Raw genomic sequence first — 23,927 nt, forward strand, 5'->3', positions numbered from 1 at the left:
ACACCAAACTGCAAAGTGCAAATGCCAAAATATAGAGCGCAGATGCCAAAATGCAGAGCACAGACGCCAAAATGCAGAGCGCAGATGCTAAAATGCAAAGTGCAGATGCTAAAATCAAAAGCGAAGACACCAATTTTGAATCGCAGACGACAGATCACAGAGTGGAAATGATAGAGAAATAAGCGCAGACGACAAAACCCTAACGCAGATGATAGAATAAATAATACGCAGACGCAAAAAGAAAGAAACCTAATTTTTTTTGCGGTGGCGCAGACGCTTGTTCTCAGAGACACTGATCTGCGGAGACGTTGATATGCGTAGACACGCAACGTAGACGACACTGTGATTATCAGAGATGACAAAACGCTAATTCAATTTGCAGCAAATTGTATTAGCAGACTTCTGAAGCAAGATCAGGGACGTGGGTCCCACTGGGCGTGCCAAAATGTGCGCTGAAAAAATGTGCAAATTGTTGGAAGCCTAAGGAATCAAGCTAATTTAAAAGAAATTCACAAAAGTGACCAACAAACCAAAATTCCAACCACCTCTAATACTCAACAAGGGCAGCTATGTGTAGCCATTGTTGGTGTAACTCTGATGGAGGGTATGTTTGGTATGCTTTCACAAACACAACAATAAGTAAATCCCTTGTGTGGAAGTGCAAATGTGAATGTGAGTGCAAAATGAATGTGCAATATGATCCTAGACTATATGAAAAGAAGAATACTTTCAAGATATGACTATGGAAGAAGTCACACTTAAAGATATTCTATGATGCAATGAACATGAAATTATGAAAACTATCTAGAGATGCAAGGTATAACTAAAATGAAAACTAAAACTAGAATGTAAACTAAATATGCATGCACAACAAAAACTAAGATGCAATACAAAATGTAAATCTTACCAACTATCAAATCACTAAGATGCAGTCTATGAACTCCATATGGAAATGTACCTATAATGCAAGTTCTCAATGTGGTGATTCTAGACTCAAAGTGACGGCGTGTCAACTCAATCCAATAATCCTCTATATGCAATGCTTGAGACAAGGCTTCTATTTAAAGACTCTTAGGAAACATCTAGAGAATGTCTAGAAGATAAGGATAAGGATAAGGATTAACAATTAAGCACCTTATCTCCTTATCTCATATCATTATTTAGGAGGATAAAATGATGAGGTGGCACATGTGTGTAGAAAGTTCTCAAGTTGTAGACACCATGTGCTTAAAAAGAAATGCAAACCCTTATGATGACAACTCATAAGAGTACACATATTCTTAGGCTTATAGATTAGGATAAAAAATTTAATTTAATTTAATTTAATTTAATTTAGGTCTATAAGAAATTAATAGGATATGGAGGATTTAAATAAATAAAATTTATTTTTTTTAAAAAGGAATAAATGGAGAATCATGTGTTAAATTAAATTTAACACATTAAGGCTAGGAAGTATTTAAATTAAATTTAAATACTTAGGCCAAAAATGAACCTATTTAATTAAAATAATTTTAATTAAATAAGTAGAAGAATGTGACTATTATTAATTAAATTAATAAAGTCATTCGGAACAATTTTTAGTGTATACAGTACTTAGTTAATATGAATTTCTTAGTTAAATCTGTTATAGGAGTTTTCAAGTGGATATAAAGTAATGTCTTATGGTTTAAATGTCCTAATAGAAATTGAGATCAATAGATACATCCATGTTTTAATGCTTAAACATTTGAGAACTACTATGTTATCTCGAGTGTTTAAACATTAATTTTGCACTAACGATGATACAAGGTGTTTCACTTGATGATAAGGGTGTTGATTTTGGTACCTCGATGTGTAAGTATAATGCTTTTAGATAGTTCAGTATTTCTTAACCAGTGATGTTTATGATGTTAGGTATATGTATGCCTAATGATGATTACCCTAGTATTCTAATCTAAATTAATGAATAAGTTATGTTATATTGATTATGTGATTTATGATGATTAAATGTGAGTAGAAATGAATTAAATAGTTAATTTATTTGAAAGATGGATGTTTTAATTTATGTAATTTTCCTGATATGTTATATACATATATGCATGTGACTTTCTTGATCTACTGATGTGTGCAATGAGTGTGCAGGATATTTTAGCCACAAAATTTAATGGAGAGATGAAACTGAACTCTTTGCACCAATTGTGAAAAATATGGTTGAATCTAACAAAAGATGTAAACCCCATTGTTTGTGTTTTATTTTTATCATGAGATGAATGAATCTATCATTCTGTAATCAGTAAATGTTAATGTTTTGTAACAGTGATTTTATAGTGTCACTTGACACTCATGATTTGTATATGTATTTTAGCATGATAGTTAGGTTAACCAAGTAACCTAAAGATCAAGATGGACTAGATTAGTTACTTTTTTGTTAATTAGTTAATTATCAAGGTTAATTACCCTAATCAAGATTAGTGAGTAATCTTCTTTTTAGACGGTTGTTAGTAAGTTCTAAAATTTTTCTAGCTTTTCTTAGGTCCCTAATTAATCCTAAAGGCCTAAAATCATGAAATCTAAGTACCCAAAAGGTATGGGTATGGGTTGGGGACATTTTCCACCTCTCTAGCCCCTTTTGTTGACTTTTATCGTCACTCATAAAGTCCATTTTTAGCTTTAGTGCAAAAATTGAATGATTTCACCATGGGTTGAATGAATTTAACTACACCTTGAGGTTAGCCTTAGGTTTAGTTGAGTTAGAAGTCTCTATAACTTTAGGCAACTGGGAGGGAGTTATTGCATTTTAGAGGTAGTTGAGTTTTGGATCTTATTTAGAGGCATTTTTGAGAGGGTTTTGGGTGTTCACCCAACCTCTAGTTTTAGAGTGAAAATCTAGGATTGAAGGAGAAGGAGAAGGAAGGGAATGCTCTTCTCAAACTTGTTCATTTGGCCATAACCTTGTTGTGAAGGTAGGATTCTTCAGCTCTTTTGTTTATGTTTTCCATGCTTTGTTTCATGCATATGTTATTGTGTTTTCATTGGTATGCTTGTATATATGTTGGGTATGCTTGGGAGGGATTGAAACATATTTTCTTGAATGCTTTTCTTTCTTGTTTTGCTTGTTTTTTGAAGGGATTTCATGGGTTATTTTGGCATTACTCACCCTTGGATAGAGAAGAAGTGGCCATGTATGAGGGAAGGGCTTTAGTTGGACCCCAATAGTGTAGAGTCTCTTCTCATGATGAGAAGAGGGAAAGAGGGTAGGGTGTTATGGGCCCCTACTTGTCATCACATACCCTGTTTTGGAGTTTTGAAAATTGAAGAAATGGAAGAATGAAAATCTTTATAATATTGGCCTCAAAAGGGCATTTGTGGAATAATAGAAGTTCTTGAATTTTTAGCCTTGAAAGGGCTATGTTGTGGTATAGTGATCGATGTCTTCTATTGGGAAAATCCACCTTCTCCCTAGTCAGGTTCAATGTTGGACCTATTGTGCAAATTGGGATGGGAATGCATGCTTGATTTGTCTCCAGGTCAATTCTTGTTCTCTCCATGATCACCATGATGTATTGTAGAAATTGAAATGGATCCCTTGTTAAGGACCAAGACGAATATTCAAATTGCATTGAAATTCGGTTATGTTGGGAGTTTTCTCCTCAGAATTGAAATCATGTGTAAAAATGTATTTAAAGTTATTGTTGAAGTGGTAGGGATGTCAGGTTTTCTTACTGGTTCTTTTCTGAAAAAGCCTTGAACTAGGTGGTTTAATAGAAAAAGAGATTAAGTAATATCCTTGCATTGAGTCTTATAGTATTTCAGTATGTGTATGTTTTCTTGAAATCAGATGTTATAGTGTTTCACCTTCCTATGGCATGCTTATGTTTCAAAATCTCATTTATTTGATTTAGGTTAATTATATTTCATGGTGATTTATATATAAATTTTATGTTAAGAAAATTTACATTAGATTGGTACTTAAATTTTGAAATTATATCTGAGTATGAGGAAGCTAAGTAATTCTATTCAAACACTTATGTATTACATTTAATCCTATTAACACTTTAAAAAAAAATTGGTGTGTTTATGCCATTGTATTTTGGGAATGACAACATTATTAGGGGAAAATGGTCTATTTTTCATCTCAATCTGCACCACCTCTTATAATGGAATGTCAATTTGTTTAATGGCTAAATTAACCATTATTTCAGCTAAAACATTATCTATTTTATCAATATAATTAATTGAAAATGTATCAAAAAAACTCTAGTAAATCCCACACATAATTTTTGTACCTTTATAACCTTGAGTTTTTGTCATGAATTTATCTCTAATTTGGTGTATTACTAATTTAGAGTCTCCAAATACTAAAAGAAAACTTGTTTTATGAAAGTTTACCATATTTAGTCCTAGAATGATGCAAGAGCATCTTAGGTTCCTGAAGATTTTGGCATTTTTGTGAAAGACTTGATGTGCTTGTCCATCTCTATGTTATTTCTTGGTTGGAGGCTTGACTTAATGAACTTCGTATTCAATTGAAGTGTGTTACTTAGTTGAGGAAGTGTTTCTTGGTCCTTATTGTTGTAGTTCCTGGTAATAGTGCTGATCAAGGAGCTCAATTTTTAAAGGAGCTTAGTCATGGAAGGCACTTAGTCATTAAAGAAACTTTATAAAGTTTGTGTTGGTCAACATACACTATGTTTCTCAAAATGTTTTTTTGTCTTAGTGATTCTTGTGGAAGATTAGTCATCATACTAGCTTGGTGATGCTTTGTTTTCTCAATAGTTTGGCTCACTACATGTTGTTCTTATGGATTAGATCAGCTGACTTGGTTAATTTAATGCACACAGAGTATGATCATGACATGGATCAATTGTGGGTTTGTGTGTGGACCTATTTGGGTCATGTTTATTTATCTTATGTATATTTAATAAAGGTTATAAGGAAATGATGGTATGTTATGTTTATGTAGGTTATAGATGACTCTTTTTACAACATACCAACTTTTGATCATGCAAGTATTTAAGCAGGGATTGGGTAGTGTCTAAAGTAGAGTGTGAAGTCTAGTGTGGAGATACATTAGAAATAAAATATTTGAGAATATAGAGTTGTAAAATTGAGAGCAGAGCTAGTAGTTGTGGCTTTAGAAACAAGGAGATTTCTTGATGTCTTGCAAGAAAAAGTTTAGATCCTACTGGAGGTTTATTCTAGATTTATTATTATGCTATAAATATGGACTACCTAGGGTTTGGGTTGAATCTTGAAGGATATTGCAAAACTATTACTTGCTTTGTATTTGATCATAATCAAGAAGGCCTCATAGCCCATTAAATTGCATGTAATTAGTTGTTTTATGAATAAATAGTTGAGTTTGGTGTCAGATCTTGCATCTTGTGTTGTGATTCCATTGTGTGGTTAATTATTAGAAACTAGATCACCTTTTTTGGGGGTTCATCTAGTTCTACACTACATTAGGTGGTATCAGATCCTAGTTTGATTTGGTTGGAGAATATTATAGCCTAGTTTGATCTTGTTGGAGATTATTAGAGCTTAGTTCTTGAGCATGTGGAAAAATCACCAAATGTGAGGCAGTTTGTAATAGGACTTTAAGTTTCATGAATTTAGATCTAGTTGATCTTGTGGATGTAGAACTAGAATCAGTATGCAAAGAACATTAACAAATGAAGTAAACATTCACAAACCAAAAACTAAATTCACATATATGCTTAGACTAAGAAAGAAAATAAGAAGTGCAAACCTCACAAGAGAAAACACTCCATGCTTTCTTGATTCTGTAGATGTGTCCTTTTGTTGTGGATGTATGCTCAAGATGCTCAAAAGCTGCTTCAATGGAGATGGGTAATGGCAAATTGGTAGCTTTGTGAGCTCTCAATTTGGCATTATAAGGGTATGGTTGATGGCTTTGGTTCTCAAAATAGCATGGTAACTTTAGCTCAAAGATTGTTGATGAAATGGCTTGGGATGGGATTCAATTTATAGGCTAAGGGGTAGAGAGATGGAGGGCTTAGATGCAAGGATGGATGAAGGCTTAAGGAGGGCTAAGATGCACTCAAAGGGGAGCACATGGATTGTGCTTGTTTAGCACCAATGGGAAGGTGACACTTGTCACAAGGAGGATGAGTGTGAGAGGGTAGGGTTAAGGGTTGGTTAAAGTCATGATGAGTGGGGTTGAGTATGTAAGAGGGATGTAAGAGGAATGAGTGTGGAAGAGGGAAGAGTGTGGAAGATGGGTGTAAGAGTCATGAGTGGGTTTGTAAGAGTCTTTTATGTTTTGTAAGAGCACTCATGACTTAGTGGTTGGGTTTTTGAGGGGAGACTTTGTTTTGGATTAGGAAAGTCTTAAACTTGTTTAAGGAATGTGACAACATTAGGGGGTAGATTAGGCTTGGGTTTAGGATTAGATTAGGGATGTTAGAGATGTGCAAGTGGATGGCATTAATGAGGGTGGGTGAGTTAGTGGCTAAGCTTGGTTAGTATGGGTGGATGGGGTGGATTAGGCTAAATGGAGGATTAGAGATAGGTTAGGGGTTTTTGAATTTGAGGATTTCATTTATCAAATAGATTTATTTAATAAATGGGAATTTTTGGAATTAGATAGAAGAATAGGATTTAATTGATAAATAATAGATTATTTGATTTATCAATTAGGACTATAGATGATTAATTAAATTAATCAACTAGGGGATGACAAAGGATTAATTAAATAGAAATTTAATTAATAATGCCTTTTTAGATAACTAAATAGGATTACTAAAGTGATGTAATCAAATTTAGGTGTCTACATTTTGCCCCTCTTTGACATAGTGTTGAGACAACACTATTTCAAATAAGTTCGAATGAAGATGACATGAGGAAGATGTTTTAGCAATGAGGTTGCCCCAGTCTCAGATAAGAAGAGGAGAGACTAGACTTAGATTTTTTGTTGTACTATGAATTTGGACTAGATAGGGTTTGTGTTGGATCTTGAGGGATCTTGCAAAACTCTTACCTACTTTGTATTTGGTCATAATTGAGAATTCCTTATAGCCCAACACATTACATGTAATAAGTTGTTTTATCAATAAAGAGCTGAGTTTTGTGTCATATCTTGCATCTTATGTTGTGTTTCCACTATGTGGTTAAATACTAGGACCTAGATGACCTCTATTGGGGGTTCATCTAGTTCTATGATGCATCGGGTGGAATCAAAAATAGTTTAATCTAGTTGGATATTATTAGAGCCTAGTTTGATCTAGTTAGAGATTATTAGAGCCTAGTTTGATCTAGTTGGAGATTATTAGAACTTGGTTTTTTAGTGTGTGGAGAGATCATCGAATGTGAGGTAGTTTGCACAAAGACTTTGAGTTGCGTAAAGTTAGATTTGGTTGATCTTGCGGATTTATTATTTGGGTTTGCAAAAATCTTGGAAGATGCCTTTGAGAAGATTAGACCCTATGGCGATTGAAGATATTTGTAGTGTTCTTGAGATGAGAATATCTAAGGCAATTTATTGGGTGGATGTTTCTTTGTCTAAACAAGTTGAAGAATGAAAGAAGGAAGTTATGCATTACCAGAGTTAGATTCTACCAATCTAGAAGAGATTTGTGAAAGGAAACTTATAAGAAAGAATATAACCATTTCCACATGACCCATAATAAATCTGAAATATATGCAATTAAAATCCACATGCAAGAGAATAGACAACATACCCACACAAAAATGTGACACAAGATATAACCTGGAAAACCCTCATTAAGAGAAAAACCTGACCTCCAAAAGTATCCACCACCATGTATTATTCAACAAAAAATACCATTGCAATACAACCATAGAAACCTTCAAAGCCATAATCACAACCAAGAAATCCATGTGAACAAGCATGAATCCACACATCTCATGTCATGCTTTTAACCTTCACAAATGCTCCCTTGACTAACTTATCAAGCCTTGTCCCACTCAACTCTTGCTTTTTTCGCTTCTATCTTCTTACAACAACTACCCTTGTGGCTACTTATATAGTAGCAAGTCCCACAAAACCACCAAGTGGTATTACATAAACCATGTGCTAGCTAACCCATTGACCCCACATTTAATATTAAAAATTTAATTCTTTTCTCCAATATTAAATAATTACATGAAATATTATCACAATTTTACAATACAACTCATCAAGTATATCCCATGTGAATCTTTACATGTTGCACATCCATCTAGGTGTAATATTACCTAATAAAATAAAATAATACAATATAACAATATTATGCAATGTGTGCAACACCCATTATCTCAAAAATCTCTCACTTGTTGTATAAATTGCATAGGGTCAATATGTAGCCACATAAATGAAGAAGGGAATAATCCCTCCCAGAACATCCACCATCATGGATCAAAGTACAACATGTGCTCCATTCTAGTACCTACAACAAAATCAAAGTATCCAACATCTAAAACAAGAATGAAGCCACCTTCTATTATGCCACTGCCACTAGACATACATAGAAGCTATCCAAAGAGAAAGCCACCCAACCTGTCACATTAGAAGATCATAAAATCTTGTACCAATTGAAATACCAATCACAAAAAACCTGATCCAAAGGTAATCACATGTATCTATTGTTGTCAAGATAATGTCCATAGCTAAAATAACACCCACAACAAGTGTCAAATCCATCCAACTATCCATACTTCCAAAGGTATACCAAGTGAATCTCACATCATCAACATATCCAATCTATAACTTGCAATTAGAAGCCTCAAGAGAAATACCTACCACATATATACCAAGAAGCTCCCACTATAAAACACTCATAACTTCTCAAAGAAGTGAATCCATGTAGTCTCAAGGACATCTACAACATATAATCCAATAACCTACAAGAACAACTCTCATAAAAAATCTCCAATGGTCTTCCAATCTCTCTACAACCAATAGAGGAAAGAGATAAAGGAATAACCATGTCATCTCTCACATGATATACATGAGAACAAACTAGTGATCACAATCTCTAACCAATCTCAGATCCAATGTAAGTGGAATCAAACATCCAAGAAGATAACCAAGACCAAAGAGAAACCATCCAAATCATAACCTATATCATATCCTTCTACACAGACCTCTAGATATAAACTATGCAATTATGATCTCCTCCATAAAACCCTAGCCAAGAAGCCTTAACAACACCCAAACCATACCATATAAATAATCATGGATGTAAGCCTCTCACAAGAAGATCAAACTCATAAACCATTCCTAATCCAAAAAATATGCCAATATAAAACCATCTCCCAAACTCAACTAGCATAACAATATATAAAAATGGAGATAATCAATGCTAAAACATCTCTCAAATGAACCCTCTAGAACAAACTCATGTACCATAGCTCAAGATCCATATCCATAAAAGACAAGCATAAACATAAAAAAATAATAGGCTATACCTCTCAAGTAGTAAAACTGCCAAGTAGACCATGAGTGGGGAAAGAGAATGCTCATCAATATATTCAAGTCTCCAATTAAGACTCATCTAAGAAAAATCTCCTCTCAAGTCCATATAAGTTGAATGCCCCTTGGACTTCTTGTTGAAACCAAACAACTATCCAAAAAAATAATCCTCTAATCCAAGCAAAATCAACATCACCACTGTCTCAATGTATCCATGAGCACCTATAACCAATCAATCCATGCCAACTCTGAATGCAATAGAGAAATATCATGAAGTATCTAGCTTATGATCATTTTACTCAATACTAAAAAACTAAACCAAGATCATTGTCAAAGTTCCAACCATAGGCTCAGGAACATAAACATGACAACATGATCTAAACCGTCTCAAACAAAGAGATAACATGCTCCATATGAACATACTATAACATGTCAAAACTCTAAACATGTATCAAGATTATACCATGACATAAAAATAAAACCATCCTCAAACCAAGGATAACATGCCAAATGAAAGCATAAACCACAACTTTACCAAGAACCCCATAAGTCTTCAAGATGCAACCATCTCCACACACCATGAAAAAAACCATCTCTACATACCATGAAGAATGATCTCCAAACACCATGAAGATAACCAAGAACCCTATGATTCCTCAAGATCTAACCATCTTCACACACCATGAAGATAACAAGTGCACCATGCAAATGTCAAAGATGCTTCCAGAGTAGTAGGATCTAAGACAAACCCCTAACATCTTCAAACACTCAATAAATATATCAATTCCAACAACTCCCACTCAACCATGGTACCAAGACATCATAAAACCCATCTCCTACATGAAGATTCTCTAGGTCTATGTTGGGACTTAAAATTGCATGGTCCATTTCCAATCACATTTTGTGAATCTTGAAGAATCATGCCCTAAAGTGCCTTTTTATGCATGTGTAGTTGATTGTTTGTTTGAGGCCTAGATAGTTTTTGAGTGGCTTAACACCTTTCATTTGACATAGGCATGTGATACACAATTTTATTTTGCCATCCTGAATTATTCAGTGAGGTCCCATTTTGAGCTAGTGTCAAAATTTGCAATTTTGCCCGTGTCAAATACCAACTAGAGGCCCAGTTTGCATTTCAACATCTTTTACCTAGGAATGTTTCATGACTAGCTACTTTGGGAGTGTTTAGTGTCCATAACAAAGAACCTATGTTTCCATTTTCAAGTCATTTTGTATCCATTTGACTAGGTTTTGAACCCCTCAAAGTTGGTCATTTACTGTTTTGTGCATTTGACTAGTTGTTCACAATTTTGGGAAGCCTTGTTCGACCAATCATATCTTTGACCCAGTTGACCCAAATGAAAAAATTCTTTTTGCATTTTGTTCCAAGGGTTAGACACTTCATACGTTCCAATTTTGAGATCATGTCAAATCCATTTGATCAGTTTACTAACATGATTAAAAATGCAATTTATATTATTTTGTTATAGCTAAGGTATCCTGATTGATCCATACCCCTGTTCGGCACATTATAACTTTGATCCTATGATTGGTGAGCCTAAATGGATTATATCATTGTTTTGTCTCCTAAAAATCCTTGAAGTATGCCAGTTCCCAAGTCATAAAAAATCCATTTGCATACTTTCTTATGTCTGTGCATTTGCCAAAAATTACTTTTTGACACATTTCTCAATTAAAATTTCCAAGTGCTTGTTTTCGAAAATTCACCAAATGTGCCTTGTGATTCGTCATGAGCCCAAAACATGGAATTATATTCTCTTCATGGAAAAGAGCTTATACACTGGTTTTCACAACCCCAAGTGATCAATAACCCGATTTTATAATGCCAAACCCAAGCCCAGTTTATGTTTTTTAACACTGTTTGTCTGCAGGATATTTGAAGTATGGATGTTCGGCAATTAAAATCTCTTGACTGAGAGTTCATCATGAGCTGAAAATTTGCAATATGATAGAGTGTGTAGGATTGAACACGCATGCCAATTTTCGTGGCCTAGTTACCTGATTGAATCAATTTTTAAGGCCACCTGGCAAGTCTCCATATGCAAATTCACAATTTACAAAATTGACTAAAATTGGTCATGGCGAATGTTTTATTCAGAAAAAGTGTTTTCTTTCCAGTCACAAGTCTCTAGTTTGCGGATTAAAAAAGATATCTTGAGAATGAACTATAATCCTCTTCCTATTTTGCTACATCTACAACAGAGAGAAATAGGTGGTGATTGAGCTCTCATATGGTATGGTATGAAATGCTTTGAGGAAATGGCATTTTCATTTTAAATAGCACGTTATATGTTTCAAGAATAATAAATCATTTGGATAAATGATTTTATTTAAAAATATGCTAATGTTTATGATAAATAAACATTCAATGTATACAATAATAAGCCCTTTCTATTGGATGATTTTTTTTTAACATAAAGAAAGAGTCCATAGAAAAGCCAACGCAAATGGGAGGAGCCCCATAATAGAGGTAGAGCCATAGCTTTCTAAGAAGGCTTATTCATTCTTTTAAAGGAATATGAGGATAGGAATTGTTGCTAATAGAGAAGTTGTTGAAATTTGTTTTAAAAAAAGAGGGGGAAGAAACCATGAATAGATAAGCAGGGCAGCCTCATGGAACCACAGCATAAAAGGAATCTACAGTCAAAGCATGGAAGAGACCATGCAGGGCATCAGTCCACAATTAGGCAAAGAAAGTTGTTTCAACAAATGAAAATAGGGAAGTCAGAATAACTAAAATGAGAAAGGAACAATCATGCCAAGGCATCAAAAGACATATGGTGCTAATTTGAAGTAGAAATTGCAATGTTAAAAGCAAAGAAGAGCTCATGTTTTAATGCCATGAAGCCCTGTTAGAAGGTGAAAACCATCTTCAAAACAGTAGTAGACACATATTGAGCAGACGTGTTTAAAAAGGAAGGCACCAAAGCAATAAAAGGAATCTACAGTCAAAGTAAAGATAAACACGCATAAAAAAAAAGGAAGAACATAGCATGCATTTAGAAGACAAAGATGAAGACACATTAACAACCAAGCCTCATGCAAATTAAAAGGAGCACCCATGTTTTGGGCAAAGACAATCCACACAAAAGAGAGAAGGTTTGAGCAACATCATTATCCCACATGAACTGTGTAGATGGATGTTTAGATATTTAAATACATTTGCACACTCACCCTTAGTGTGAACAAGACAGAAGCTTTTGAAAAGCTAAGTCCATATACGTGGGTCCCAGTCATGACAAATAAATGTAGTCAAAGCATAATTTTAAACTAACGTGCAGGTAAAAATGGTGATGTCAGCAACAACAAGTGATCGAAAAGTTGAAAAGTCCGGCACCTCGCTACTTCGCCAGTCGAAAAATGTAAGATTTTCCAGCTAGCGACATAGCAAGTCACCGAAAAACCCAAAAATTTGGCAAAAATATCTAAGTTCAGATGGAGCAAGATCGCGACACATGTCTAGGTCGGAGGGTCATCGCTAACTCACTAAGTGAAGATGCTCACCAGTTAGCTATAGCGAGATAGCGACACTGATGTGGTGTGGGTGACTTGGCAATGACATGGAAGGAAATTCAGGATGAGATGTGGGTCTCGCTGGAGTTCAGAGCTAGTAAAAGAGTGAAACATGGCAGATGGTCAAACCAAGTTTGACCTAAGTAGACAATGAGGAGAATTTTCAAACTTTTCAAATTTTAATATTTTATTATTCTTTTTCCTCAAATCTCATGTCAGGTTCATTTAAATAAGGTTTTAAACTTTATATAGTTTAAACTATATAAAAGTTTAATTTTTTGCAAAATATTGTTCAAACGACAGAGCAGAAGTCTGATCTTCAAACATCCATTTCTAGGGCATTTTTTCATCAAAATGTGCACTCCACTATACCGTTGGAATTGGGAGAACCTGAGCTTTCCAAATCTGGAGTTTGTTTTTGCATAGGTGCTTCTTGGTTCAAGTTATAGGCCAATTTGTAAAACTTAGGGCATTGGCAGCAGAAAAAGCAGTTTTCACCATTGAACAACTGAATTGGTTAGAGGACAATTTTAAAGGTTTTTTGAAATTTGAAAGTAAAGAAAATCAACTTGGGATTATTTTCTTGTCTTCTCAAGCCCATTTTAACTGATTTGTTGCTTTTCCTCGAGTTCATTTTTACAGCAAAATCAGTTACTTTTCTCATCATTAGATTTTGAGATATTTTGATGCCTTTGAGAGGTGGAATGAAGAGGATCTGATATGCAGTTATAGAGAGAAGTTAGAAAGAAGCTTTTGTTCTTCCAAGGAAGGATTTCCAAAGTGACAAGTATCAATTGCAAATTGAATTTGGGAATTTCCTTCTCCATACATATTTTGTCTTCTTCTCTAAAAAAAAAGGTTGTTGGTTGGTTTTCTAATTCCAGTTCTTGGAGCTCTGCTCAGGTTGTAAAAGCCAAACACCCATCATTTCTCTTTTGTATTGAGCAACATTCATGTTTTATGTAGATAGTTCTTTCTTGTTAGGTGATTTATGAGTTATTTCTGTATATCTTTCATGTATTTGGTTTCAAGGAAAGCAAATAAAGAGCAACAAAGGTTTTAAGTTCAGTCTAAGTCTTGTTTCCTGATCATGGATCTGTTATTTCTTCTAATTTGTGATGAAAGAGCATAGATTAGGTTGCATTTCATTTAGGAATGTATGTGGTTAAAATGTCTTGCATATGGATCAAAGAGCCATGTAATTGCTCAGTATTTATCACACGGTTTTGCAGATTTCATGGTGGGATAATTTGAGTATGAGATTCAAATCTGAAGTAGATGTCTATTCACAAGGTGAAGGATAGATCAGGGATCTGGATGTAGTAATGTGTCTTACATTTCCAAAAGATGTATGGTTATAATTCATTTAATTTCCCAATAGATAAGGCATTGATCAGAAATAGGATCACTAGATTTTGTTTCTCATATTTGGGTCTTGTTGATATCAACATTATTAATCAAACTCATTTCCCTTTCATGTGGAAGAGCTGTAATAGAATGCCCTCACTCAGCTTATGAGATTCCTAGATCTACATTTAGCTACTGTAGGTTGATGTTATTTCATGAGTTATTAGGAGAAATAAGGGTTTTATCTGCTTCATGTTAGATTCAGTGTATGCTTTGACAACTGGTACCATATGAAGAATCCACAGGTCTACCCACCTAGGTTTTGCAGAGCCTGAAGTAGAAGAAGGGTCATGCCTTATAGTTGGCCCTATGTCTGAAATGACATGTTGATAATGGGAGTTAGCTACCCCTAGATGTGTCATGTTCTCATGGGGATAATTGAAAATGGGTAACATTTTCTAACACCAACAGTCTATACATGTAGTCAAAGTGCTAGTACCAAGTGAAACCAAGATCTCTAAACCAAGAAGATACAAATCAAATGAGGAATTAATCCTACATTGTCACCTCATCACTATCACAAGCTCCCACTAAACCATGTATCAAAGTTATCCATGACATCATGATGAAAAAAATCATCCTCTAACCATGAGAATCAACCAAGGCATCAAACTATCAAAGAACTCAAAGTGCACATCATGAGCTCCTTAAAAGAAACCAAATAACCATGATCCTCAACTAGGAAGATATGCCACCATAACCAAATCATGAATCTAAGCCAATTAATTTCAAGGATGCACCTATATATTCAATCATGTCATGCAAAAATCTATGGCACCTTGATCACATCCATGAACCAAGCATTTGACTCTCAATATGTCCAACTTGTCAGCATAAAATAGTCAACCATAGTCCTCCACCATGACTATACCTAGTAACAACATCTTAGCCCTTTTACATGAAGAAATATTAGCAAATCGTGTGACTAAGGGCATAGAAAACCCAAATTCAAGTCATGAATCTGAATATGCATCAATAATGAAAGATCAATGGACATAGAGAACCCATAACCAAGCTATAAATGCAACCTATAAGTATAGACTACTTATAACACTGCACAAATTGTAGACCCAAAAAGTCATCATATATATCCAAACCAAACACTAATAACCATATCATCATGAGACCAATTTGAAATATGAACCGAGTATACAATGACATCAAATCTTTAATCTCCAAAATATACAATGTCATAAACTCACAATGCTACCATAGTCAATATATATCATAAATTGTTCAAATCAATATATCTCCAAATAAATCATGTCAAACTTACACCAAATCTAAACCAATGTGTAGAGCTTTCCAAGAGCTTTTCATTGACTACCTGAAGTCCAAAATCTAACTCTATATGCCCAAGTTATGCCCTAATTTGTGTTCAAAACAAATAACATCTAATTTTTGGGCTTTTAAAACATGAAAAAATTTCAAAATCACATAATTAAACCTATATCAAGTTATAGTTCTCTAAATTAGCTTTCCAATGCCAGTAAGAAATCTAAAATATGATATTCTGAGATAAAGTTATGGTTGTTTTACTAAGACATTCTTTTTACCATTTTCATTGCAATTTAATTTTTTGTGACAAAAAATTTTGATGGGGTTAAATTTGATGACCATCATGGGCTAAAACTAAAAAAATCTTTCATTTTCTTTGAACATGGTCAAACTAGGGTATATTATATATCAAATTTATGGAAACATTGACTCAAATCCAATGGTGACATTTGTTTTTACCTAGGAGGTCATTGCCACAAGCCATCCCCTAAAAACCTCATTTAAATGGAACGTACAAAAAAAATTCATTTGACTAATAATTTCATATGTCCAAAATCTACCAATATCCCATCATAATAGCAAACTCAAAACCCTCAAATCTACAATAAACAACACATATATCTTTCCCTTTCTTTTAACCTCATGCATTCTCATGGATTCAATCTAGGGTTACAATAACAAAACCATAACTCTGATACCACTTATAAGGAAACTTTTAAGAAAGAATATAATTATTTTCACATAATCCATAATAGATCTAAAATATATATGTAATTAAAATCCACATGCAAGAGAATAGACAACATACCCACACAAAAATGTGACACAAGATATACCTTGGGAAACCCTCATTGAGGGAAGAACCCAACCTCCAAAAAGTATCCATCACTATGTATTATTCAACAAAAAATTATCATTGCAATACAACTATGGAAGCCATCAAATCCATAGTCACAACCAAGCAATCCATGTGAGCAAGCATGAATCTACACATCCCATGCCATACTTCTGACCTTCACAAATGCTTCCTTGGCTAACCTATCAAGCCTTGTCCCACTTAACTCTTTCCTTTTTCCCTTTTATCTTCTCACAACAACTACCCTTATGGTTGGTTATATAGGGGTGAATCCCACAAAACTACCAAGTGGTAGTACATAAACTACGTGCTAAAGCCATGTGCTACGTAACCCATTGAATCCACATTTAATATTGAAAATTTAATTCTTTTTCCCAATATTAAATATTTACATGAAATATTATCACAATGTTATAATACAACTCATCAAGTATATCCCATGTGAATCTTTACATGTTGCATATCCATCTAGGTTCAACACTACAAATACAATAAAATAATACAATATAACAATATTATGCAATGTTTGCAACACCCATTATCTCAACAAGTTGTTTGGCCAATTAATAGACTTGTTTGAGAGCGAAGAGCGCATGGAGAGGTTGAGGTGGACGTTGGTTTTGCTGATTAGTTTGTGAAGTCCAATGTGAAACCTATAGAGTGACTTGTGGTTGTTGCTAAGGATATTCCTAACCTTATTGACATTAGAAAGGATATTTTTTTTCATGATTAGTTGGTTGTGTTTGACATGGAAATTTTAGACCACTTGCTTGTGGATAACTGAATTATTGAGGGTAATGATTTACATGTTGTAGAGCATTTGTTTGTGATTAATGAGATCACTAGTGTTGGTAGTTTGGGATGTGTTGAAGAGGGATTTCTCATTGCTGCTGATGTGGATTCAAATTTTGATCTACATGTTGGTGTTGTGGATGTGGAGTTTGATGCTCTTTTCACTGACATGGATTGTGGTGATAAGTTTCATGTTGATCCATCAGTGGTAATACAAAAGATTATACTATTTAGATAGATTTTGTAAGTGTGGGTGATTTTTGGATTTTTTCTTTTATCTTTAATGGATTAGGATATTTTTCTGAAGATGAAGTGGAATTCTAGTTTTCATGAAGGAAAAAAATGTGGGATACACTTTTCTTTATACCCTAGGAATCTAATGTAGGGGTATGAGAGGTTCTTGAATATTTTGGCATTTTTGGTTGAAGACTAGAGGTACTCAACTATCTCTGTGGTATTTCTTGGATGGAGGAATGGTGGAGAAGTTCAGTGTTTGGTTGAAGTTTGTTACTTAGTTGAGGAAGTGTTTCTTGGTTCTTATTGGGGTAGTTCATGGTTATAGTATTACTAGAGGAGCTCAGGCATTGAAGGAGCTCGGTCATGGAAGGCAGTCGGTCATCATGCTTGCTCAATGATGTATGGATGCTTGGTAGTTTTGTTGATGCTCAATCACATGGCTTGGTGAATGGTGTTCTTATAGATTGGATCAACCAACTTGGTGCATTTAATGTATGTAAAGCATGATTGTGATGTTGATTGATTGTTGGGTTGTGTATGGACATATTTGGTTCTTGGTTATTTATCCTATGTATCTTTAATAATGGTTGTAAGTAGACTATGGAGTTTTATGTTTATTTGGGTTCCTATTACCTACTTTATATTTGGTTGTAACTGAGAAGGCCTTACAGCCTAACACATTGAATGTAATGTGTTTTGTGAATAAATAGCTGGGCCTTGTATCATATATTGCATCTTTTTTTGTGTTTATGCTATGTGGTTAATTTCTAGGAACTAGGTCACCTCCATTTGGGGTTCATCTATTTTTGTGTTGCATCATAGAATTAGGGCCTCACATTCATCAATATTATTTGTGTATTCAAAATTCAAAACAAAAAAGTACCTACATAGTTTACCTAATGGTGAAGTGAGGATTACCCTAACTCCATAGCCTTCCTTACTATAGGCTCCATCAAAATGCATTTCCCATATCTCATTATTCTCTTTTTGTGTAGGAATCTTATAATCATCTTCTATAATTTGGATGGGTTTATTTACACTTACTTGGAAGTTATCAATATCTATCTGGCAGAAATTGATTCTAATATTATGATGGATGCTTTCAACAAGGTATTCAAACCTTGCTCCTTATCAATTATAATTTTTTGGCCATTTATTTGAATGGTTGCCTAGGAAAAATCCAATTGTATCTGTCCAACTAAATTTTACCATTGTTTTCAAAGTAACATGTCATAATAGGAAGGAACTTCTACCATAGTTATATCTTTTTATAGGAAACCTCACAACAAGTTGGGAATCTGAAACCAACATTTTTTTCACACCAACCAAATGCACTAATCTATTGTCCATAGCATATCACTTCCCATAAGGAATATCTACTTTCAATCCTAATTCTTTCTTAACCTTTGTAGGAATTATATTCACAATTACTCTATAATTTACTATGAAATTTTTCACTAATTTATTATTAATCAATAGAGTTAGATAAAAAGGGTCTACCTATGGGTCACTCTCTTTAATATTTGTTCTAATATAAATAAATGGAGTCTTGTCAACATTCTAATCTTTTACATGCTCTTCTTTGTTAGTTTTAGACAAAATATTCAAAACATCTCTCCCATATTCAAGAATTTTTATAGTTTCAAAAAATGGAACTAAAATTTTCAATTGTGATAAAGCATTAGAAATGAATGATTTGTTACTTACTGGTTGCTTACCTTCTATAGGATGAGTTTCATATGGGCCAATCTATTGTTGATCCTTGGGCATCACCTTCTCTTTATCTTTGTTGTGTAGAGTGGTCATTTCAGCCCTCTTTCTCATATTTGGATTTATGGCTCTATTTCTTAGCTTGTAATTACTCCTTTCTTATTCAACTACTTCAATTATATGAGTCCTTCTTTTTTCTTCAATTGATAACATCATCATAGTATTTTCATCATTATCAAAAAGATTTGTTGAGTGTATTGTTTCTTTATTATTTTTGCATGAACATCAGGAATATATTCTTCTTCAAAAGAGTCATCTTCTTCCCAAAATGGTTCAAATGATAATATATTCACTATTTTTTGATCATCTTCTTGGTGAGTTTATTATTCTAATATGCTTCTATCTATCAAATATTACTTTGGCATATGAGGCAGTTTTCAAGCTTCACAAAAAGGACCATTTTCAACATAATTATTTCTTTATTTAAGAGGATTAGGAGTCTCATTGTTTCTTATGTTGAGAGATTGTTGGAAGAATGAATGTTGATGATATTCCTAAGGAGGAGTATTGTAGATATGTTACATTCATCATTAAGTTTTTCATTGATGTCAACATAGTAGTTTTCTATGATATCTAATAGAAGAAAAATAAAAGGATCAAGTTGGTACAAATGGCTAGCTTAGTATTCTCACTATTCGAGGTTATGAAAGATAGTTTTTTGTATCTAGTTTATAAAGTTAACATTGTAAAAAGAAATGATAAGTCTGGAAGAAGTTATGTAAGTTTTGGTGATATTTGTTCTGAGATAGAGTTTATAGAGGCATGTTTTGGTAAACTTGTTATATCTCTTAGCATAATTATTATTTTGAGAATCAAGGTTGAGGATGTGTAGAAGACATGTTGGTGATGATGTAGCTAAGCTCACTTGTTATAATATTTCATGTACATAAAGTTATTCAAGTTGCAAGGTGAAAGATTAATGTTATCACTAAGTGTAATGTGTTCTTAATGTGGTCCTATAATGATTAATTGAGAAGGTCTAACAGCTGACTCAAGGAATTGTTTATGGACCTTTTATAAAGGAAGGACATTTTCCTTTATCATAAAGTGTATGTAGATATGTGTAGATGATATTTGTAAGCAGTAGAGAGAGTGGAATGAAAAGTTGAGTAGAGCAAAGTAGACGTGAAGGAAACTTCATTATCGAGGTTTTGCTAAGTGATCTAAGGTTTGATATTTGGATCTAAGGTTCATGACCTAGTATATAAGATCTTATAGTGTCTTTTTTACTTAAAAGAATAAAGGAAAGAAGAACATAATAGTAAATAGCATGTTTGAGCAGTGAGCTCTTCTTGTAGTTGAAATTCCATGTTTGGGCAATGGGCTCTTCTTGCATATATTGGACTACAACTCCTAATAGGGTTGGAGTCTCCTAACAAGGATTCAAAGTCTTCTAACAAGGACTCTATGTAATAAATATTCTAAGACTCCTAACAGGGTCCATCCTCTAACAAGAAATATTTATTTTAGTATATCATCTTGTGGGCATCATTCCCACTAGGGTTTTCCCTCTAATCAAAGGTTTTTGTAGTTAACATATGTGGTGTAATTGTCTATGTGCATCTTATTATGGTTGTTGTTTAATTTGGTTAAATGGTTAAGTTTTTTAAAGAAGATAAATATTTTAATTCTTGGATAACTAATTCACCCCCCATAGTTATCTTGGTGGACTATTGTTTCTAATAATTGGTATCAAAGCATCAAGTCCTTGAAGATAAAGTTTAACAACTTTGGAAGATCCATGGCAAGCATGTTTAGGAAAGATAGTCCAAAGTTTGATGGAAAAAAATATGATAGCTAGAAGGAAAAGCTAAAGACACATTTGTTGTGTATGGGTTTGGGATATTGGATCTTGACAAAATTGGCGAAGACAATCATTACTAAAAGGACTTGGAAAATTGTACCGAGGATGAAACAGATCTTTTTATGTGCAATATGAGAGCTAGAGAAGCAATATTGACTACACTTTTTGAAATTGAATACAATAAGGTAAAATCACTTGCTACTTCACATTTCATTTGGAAAGCTTTGGAAACTAGTTTTGAAGGTGATGCACATTCTAAGAAGTTGAGGTTACAAAGATGGATTTGTGTATTTCAAGATGCTGAGATGATGGAAGATGTATCTATAAGAACATATGTAGGTAAAATATTAGAAATTACTATAGGTATTAGATCTCAAGAAGGAACACAAGAAGAGGTTGAGGTTATATAGAAGATATTTGTTAGAAATGGAAAAAGAAATCTGTAAATAAGCAATACCAGGAAAGAATCTAAGTGAGTAAATGCATGAAAAGATATTACCATAAAATAGGAGAGAGAAAGCTTCAAGCTCCAACACCATGAGACAAGATATTTGGAAAGGGGAAAGCAAAGAAAACCCCTTGTGACATTATGAATGAGGCATGAAAAGCCTAAGAAGGAAGAGAGAGAGAGAGAGAGAGAGAGAGAGAGAGAGAGAGCAATGCTCATACAATATTTGATAAGAGGAAGAAACCTCATTGTTAAATGAGAGAAGAGGGTCATCTCTTAAATAGAGATGAGAGAGAGGAGTTAGAATGTAACTCCCATGTCTATGAATGCCACCATTCATATGTGTGTGAGGCCAAGTGTGAGATTCCTCTTAAGGAGGAATAATCTAAAATTAGAAATTACAATATATATTTGTCCTCACATATTCCACTAGATGACAAAATAAGATGTAGTGGAAAAAGGACAAAAAAGAAATATATTAGGATACCTTGGCTTATATCCTAATATATTATAATAATAAATAAAGGAAGTCTAACCTTGGTTTATAAACACACCAAGGAAAGATTACAACTTCTAACACCCCCCTTTAATCTTTACTTGGGGTAATTACATCAAAGGGTATTAAACCCATAATTTACAAAAATCTGCAACTTAATCTTCAATATGAAGTAATTTGATTGTCTTTAAGCCATATGGAAAATTTGTAGATACAAGAGAAGTACACGAGTCCTTTGAATGTGATCAAGTGGAAGCATAGACACCTCTTCATATATGGAAAACCAAGAAGGTTCCTTGATGGATCACCTGAAAAAAAAGAACAACAAGACAAATATCCACAAGTAGAATGCCATCATATATTCAAATTCAAAATCCTTTTGAATAAGGATAATAAGGCTCTCATAGAGAAACAATGAGTAAAAATCTTGATCAATGCTCTCATGAAAAGAATATTATACTAATGCACAAATGACCACAGACAAGGCCAACTAATGATACGTGCATCAACATTGCATCAATCATGTGGATATAGACAGTCCACTTAATGAATCATCCCACTGCAAGTTAATGGGGGCATCCCTCCATAACATGCATGACTCATGATCTAAGCAATAATGTATGCAGATCATTATCACATTAATATATGAAAATAAAGTAAAAAGAGAGACATGCTGATCAAATTAGAATAATCAAGATTTTTTAGGATAATCAAAAGAATGGATTATGAGGATATAACAACATATTGCCTTCAAATTGGATCAAATCATCTAAATTTGGAGGGAAAACTCCAATAATAGCATCCTCTTCATGGAGGAATAAAAAATGGAACAACATGGAGGGAAACTCCATAAATATCAATCTTTCAAAATGGAACCAATAGAACCAAATGGAGGGAAACTCCATAAAAATATTATCCTATCAAAATGGAACAGATAGGATCAAATGGAGGGAAATCCATATAAAATGAGTGCACACCAATATAGGATGGAGGGATACTCCATGGGCCAGATAAGGAAACTATGTATCAGTTATACTGAGGGGACCTACATAGTTATCCTTGAAAAAATTTGCTCCCTATGCAACTCAAAAAAAATATCATATAAATCATGTATATCAGTGGTATAAAACCATAAAGTGCCAACATGGGCATGGAACGATACTATAAAAGCATAAAAGTGCAACTATATGCACATCACAATATCAAAATGAAGGCAAATGTGTAAGATTACTCAGAATCCAATTAAGTAAAATGATTTAATGAAGATCAACTAAAAATAGATATCAGGTATAAAACTCCATTAAGGGTAAACATGGGTATGAAAATTATAATAGCTTGTATATTTATCTTGGTATATATGTGTGCACCCATATATACTAAAATAAATATATGAAAATAGATTGGTTAAAAAAAAAAATCACCTTTCCATACTTAATATTTTGGAAAGTCAATTTATAAAAAGTCACAATATTTACCTTGGTTCAAAAATATAAAGTAATAAGAACATAAAGTCATGGGGCAAGAAAAGAGCTCCCCATTTTTCTCATACTATGCCTTCAAGATTGGAAGTGATTCAAAAAGAATTTTTTTGAAAAAAAACATTAAGAAAAAAAACTTAGTAATTAATGATAGAGTTCAGATCTGACAGATAAGAATATACTAAAAAGAGTTAAGAAACTTTTCTAAAAAAAGTTTGAATAAAAGCTTGTAATGAGTAAGAATATTGCACTTGTCTGACAATGAATGATTACCTACCAAAAATAGGTTGACAAGAGGCAATAATTAAAGTAAATGATACTTTTGTCAAGAGCTAAAAAAAGAAAAAGAATCTTGCATGAAAAAACAGGCTACCTAAATTTAGCATCCCCCATTAAATCAAATTCTTGAGCTTAG

Source organism: Cupressus sempervirens, chromosome 5 (genome assembly GCF_028749045.1).
Source record: "Cupressus sempervirens isolate cs-2001-9-10 chromosome 5, ASM2874904v1, whole genome shotgun sequence".
In the NCBI taxonomy this organism is placed as follows: domain Eukaryota; kingdom Viridiplantae; phylum Streptophyta; class Pinopsida; order Cupressales; family Cupressaceae; genus Cupressus; species Cupressus sempervirens.